Genomic DNA, 5,596 nt, shown 5'->3' on the forward strand with positions numbered 1-5,596 from the left:
AATTGACTTGGACTGCTGTATGGCTTAAAAGAACTGAGTTTATCATAGTTGATCATTACATAATCTTGCTGTTTCTGTGTACAATGTTCATTTCAGTACACATCAGTTTAAGGAAATCTTTCCAGAATCAGCCTGCTCATCATTTTTTATAAAACAATAATATTCTATCAAATTAATATATCATAATTTATTCAGCCATTCTCCAATTGATGGGCATCCACTCAATTTCCAATTTCTTGCCACCACAAACATTTTTGCACATATAGGTCTTTTCCTTCTTTTATGATCTCTTTGGGATATAAATCCAGTAGTGACACTGCTGAATCAAAGGGTAGCACAGTTTTACAATCCTTTGGGCACGGTTCCAAATTGCTCTCCAAAATGTCTGAATCAGTTCACAATTCCCTCAACAATGTATTAAATGAAATCTTAACAGTCATGTAATTGATTAAAAAGTATAAAAAATTCCAAAAAACACCAATGCATATAGGTTATTGATACAAATAAACATTTGATGCAATAGAGCAAAATACAGATTCTTATGTACATATTAAAATCATATAAGGCTTTTGGCTTCCAGCTCATGGTAGTGAAGGTGTAACTTCTTTTGGTCATCCTGAAGCCAGGTTTATCTGACACTGGCATCCACCCTATAGCATCCAGGCCAAGTTACTACCTTCAATGCCTCCATGACACCTAAGTTTGATCCTAATGAAATTAATGTCATGTTTTTAAGTATACTGGTGGTGAAGTTGGTGCTACATCAGCTCTGGCCCCCAAATTAATCCTTTGGGGTTTGTCTCCCAAAAAAAGTTGGTGATTACATCACCAAGGCAATGGGTAACTGGGAAGGGCTAAGAATCACAGTGAAACTTATCATCCAGAACAGACAGGCCCAGACTGAGGTTGTGCTTTCTGCCTTAGCCTTGATCATCAATGGTCTAAAGGAACCTCCTCAGGACAGAAAGAAGCAGAAAAATATTAAACACAGTAGAAACATTAGTCTTTATGAGATTATCAACATTGCTCTACAGATGAGGCACCAATTCTTGGCAAGAAACCTGTCTGCAACCATAAAAGAGATACTTGTAATAGCCTAGTCTGTGGGCTGCAACATTTATGGCAGACATTCTCATAATGTCTTTAATGACATCAATAGTGTGCTGTGAAATGTCCAGAAAGTTACCAAAAAAAACTATTGTGCTACAAAAGAAACTATTGCAATAAATTAATATTTGACAAATATACACAGATCATAAAAGATTCCTTGCTAAAAGGAACAATGCAGCTAACTAGAGGGTGATGTTTTCCAGATATTTCTCTTTGAGGATGACTTTCTTTTTAATGCCATCAAGCCCCAAATCATTATAAGAGCTCTTCAATGAGATTCATTAATACTCAAAAGAGAGTCCTGTAATAACCCTATAAAAAAAGTCAAAGGATGAAAAAATATCTTCTTTCTTGAATAGTGATGTTATTTTTTATTTTCCCCATTCTTTTGGTATCTTCAATTTCTTGCATTCTTGTAATATGGTCCCTTAATGCTTTCAGACTGTGTAAGCTTCAGAACAGCTTTCTTAGAATATTTTCTACTTCCTCATATAGCACATCAGAAACTGAATTTTAAAGTTCTAAATGTGTGAATTAAATGTGATTTAATTGTTACTGATGTTGAAAAGAAATCATTAAGAAAATGTTTTCACTTCTGTTCTATTTTCTCTCTAGTTGTTGCTCTTCTGCCAGTTTCATGTATGCTATTTGGATGATGTGGCTTAGTTGGATCATTTTGTAGCTGGTTTTCACTTTCACCATTCTTTGCTGTTTTATGAGCTAACAATCATAATTTTCCATCCTCTCTTTTGTATTGTATAGATGCATTTGCATTTTAACTGCTGCTGATTTTGAATTCAGTATCTTTCTATGGTGAAGAGATTTTGAGTATATGCTGGCTAACTCAGTCTTGGAGCTCTTTTAAGTCTTCATTGCAATATCTGCTACATATTGATTAAACATTTGTAAGAAATAATGATAATCAAAGCCAATATTTTTAATCTCTTTGCATTATCAATTTTTCAGTATCAACAATTTATATGAATAGGTTATATGGAAGCTGTCACCATCATATATAATGTGTCAACTCTAAAGTCATCAATGTCTGCTCATAATATGCAAATAGCATGCATATTTTCTCCAAAATTCATTACAGAGTCCACACAATGTGATAGAAGTTTTCATTGTTTTTTCCTGATATTGTAGTATGACAATCCACCTTTCATTCCTTGTTCTTACCACACAATGTATCAATTTCTTCCTGTGATATATTTTATAATAACTTTCTTCAGAGTTCTTTTTTGGTTATGTGTTACAGCCTACAAATATATACTGTGCATCTTCTAATGCCCACTATGTGCTTTTTGGAAGCATTGGTGTTCTTATTTTTCTGCCACATAGCAATATTAGAGAAAATGTTAGTATTGGAAAAAATGAACCTTTGCTTCATTAGAAGGCCTGAATCAACAAAAGAGCTTCACAATTTTAGTGTAATCCTTTTCACTCTTCCTTTTCAACTCTGTCCTGGCTCACTGTCCATCTGTACTGTTTATCCCAGATATCCAGACTGCCGGATAAGATCCACATGATAAGATCCTATGCATTCTGAAATTCTAATACATTTTGAAATTTGGGCAACATACATTCTTCATCCTCTTGGTCTTTCTTTTGTAGAGTAATAGGTCTGACTAATTTAAGCAATTACGGGTCCCTTCTAGAAGAGTCTACCATATTCTAGGCTTGATGCAATCTGTACAATGTCATCAATGAATAGGAACATTTGGAGGAAAAACATCACTATCTACAAGAAAATTCTCCTCAACTTGATCTCATATTGAATTTCCTCCATCATAATGGCAGACTGCTTTGGCAAACATACATTTCCCTTTTTATGCCTTATAAAATGTTTGAAAAATTGGGACCAGGCATATGGCCAGGCTATCTGAAATGACATTTCTTTATGTGGAAGATATTAAGGAACTGCTTGCAGGACTCAGGAATCATGATTACATAGAAGGGAATGCCTTGGAAAGGCTAGAACATTCATATAATTGGGTACTGTTGCTACCATATGATAAAGAGGATGCTTTTTGATTGGCTATAGAATCAATCAAAAAGGCCTATCATTTTTAGTCTCCTCTGTAAAGAGGATGATTCAGTTTTCTAGCAGAAGCTTAATTAACAAGTAATAAAGAGAGTGGAGCCTAAGGGCTTTGTGAGTCCAAAAGATCCAGAGAGTTCCTCAGCCTCTTGCCATTCCAGAGTTTGGGTTTACAGTCAAAACAGCATTGATATTCCAAAGAATGATGATGGTAGAAACTCCTTTGGTATTCCATCACTTCAGATTCCAAGTTTTGCTAATTAGTCAGAGTAACATTAAGGAACAGGGAAAGACTTCTAAGAGTGATTTTCAGGAATTCAGCATGAGTGGCTGAGATGTAAGATTATTAGTACTGGTTACATTTCTGAATGAAATGATTACAGTTGCTATTGATGACATTTTTCTTGTCCATTTTCCATTTTTATTTTCAATATAAATAATTCAAGGCTAGATTTTTTCAATTGCATGCCATATCTCTCCTCCTTTTTATTCTCCTTTTTCTTTTCCTCCTCTATTTCTCCTCTTCCTCCTCTTTGATATTACAATAGATTGACTTGACACACATCAGACTCAAGAATAACTTTCTCTTTATTGTCTTTTATAATGGAGCAAATTTCATTCTTTTATAGTACTATTTGGTCCTTTCTGTATCTATTTCAGCTGAAGCATAATAGATTCTGCTCTGACTCCTTATTTTAACTCCACATGTATTATTCTGTTTTATGTATATTTCTTGAAAATAACATATTATTTGTTTTGTTTTGTTTTTATTTTAATTAATTTATTTAATTAGTTTTTACAAAAATTTTATGCATAGGTAATTTTTCAGCATTGACAATTACAAAACCTTTTGTTCCAACTTCTTCCCTCCTTCCCCTAGATGGCAGGTTGACCAATACATGTTAAATATGTTAAAGTATAAGTTAAATACAATATATGTATGCATGTCCAAACAGTTATTTTGCTGTACAAAAAGAATCGGACTTGAAACAGTGTACCATTATCCTGTGAAGGAAATAAAAAATGTAGGCAGACAAAAATAGAGGGATTGGGAATTCAATGTAGTGGTTTATAGTCATCTCCAGAGTTCTTTCATTGGGTGTATCTGGTTCAGTTCATTACCACTCTATTGGAACTGATTTGGTTCATCTCATTATTGAAGAGGGCCACGTCCATCAGAATTGATCATCATATAGTATTGTTTTTGAAGTATATAATGATCTCCTGGTCCTGCTCATTTCACTCAGCTTCAGTTCATGTAAGTCTCTCCAGACTTTTCTGAAATCATATTGTTGGTCATTTCTTATAGAACAATAATATTCCATAATATTTATATACCACAGTTTATTCAGACATTCTCCAATTGATGGGCATCCACTCAGTTTCCAGTTTCTGGCCACTACAAAGAGGGCTGCCACAAACATTCTTGCACATACAGGTCCCTTGCCCTTCTTTAAAATCTCTTTGGCATGTAAGTCTAGTAGTAGCATTGCTGGATCAAAGAATATGCACAGTTTGATAACTTTTTGAGCATAGTTCCAAATTGCTCTCCAGAATGGCTGGATGTATTCACAATTCCACCAACAATATATCAGTGTCCCTGTTTTCCCACATCCCCTCCAACATTCTGCATTATCTTTCCCTGTCATTTTAGCCAATCTGTCAGGTGTGTAGTGGTATCTCAGAGTTGTCTTAATTTGCATTTCTCTGATTAATAATGACTTGGAGCATCTTCTCATATGGCTAGAAATAGTTTCAATTTCTTCATCTGAGAATTGTTTATTCATATCCTTTGTCCATTTATCAATTGGAGAATGGCTTGATTTCTTATAAATTAGAGCCAATTCTCTATATATTTTTCTAACACATTTGTAATCATTCTACTATTCTCTCCATTTGGAAGATAGGTTCTTGTGATGTTCTGTTTCTCTAAATTATAATTGTTCTCTGAGAGCAGGTTTCTTGGGGAGCTTTTGGAGGCAACCTTAGTTTCAGTTCAGTTCCAATAATCCCAAAATGCAGACAGGAGTTAAAGTTCTTTACTGTCTTTTTCCAAATCTTATCTCCAGATCCTTTATTTTCTCCTTCAAATCTTGTCTCCTTCACTTGGGGCTCAGCTAGCTTTCTTAGAGGCCTCTCTCTCTCTTTCATTCCCAAGAGCTCTTGCTGCTAGTCCTTTGTCTCTTCCAGCTCCAGCCTCTAGCTCCCTCTGAATCCAAAGCCTACAACCAGCACAAAGGTAGATGTGGGAATGAATCAGATTCTGCCTCCAAGATTGTGGGTTTCCCAGAAGTCAATCCTAGTTGTGAATCTCCCAGACATCTATGAGCAGACTTTTCCTTTAGACTTGTGAATCTCCTGGACTTGCGAATCTCTCCACTGAAATCCTGGCTCTCCGAATATCCTCGGGCTTCCCTGAAGTTCTCCTGGGAAGTCCTCTCCTTG

The 5,596-nt window shown here is 35.2% G+C and overlaps 1 pseudogene; it reads left to right on the top strand.

The window, feature by feature from the left end:
- Positions 1 to 689: 689 nt before the first annotated feature.
- On the top strand, positions 690 to 1,303 carry LOC141561986 (large ribosomal subunit protein uL11-like; annotated as a pseudogene).
- Positions 1,304 to 5,596: the final 4,293 nt, after the last annotated feature.

The sequence above is a fragment of the Sminthopsis crassicaudata genome, chromosome 3, assembly GCF_048593235.1.
Source record: "Sminthopsis crassicaudata isolate SCR6 chromosome 3, ASM4859323v1, whole genome shotgun sequence".
NCBI classification, from domain to species: domain Eukaryota; kingdom Metazoa; phylum Chordata; class Mammalia; order Dasyuromorphia; family Dasyuridae; genus Sminthopsis; species Sminthopsis crassicaudata.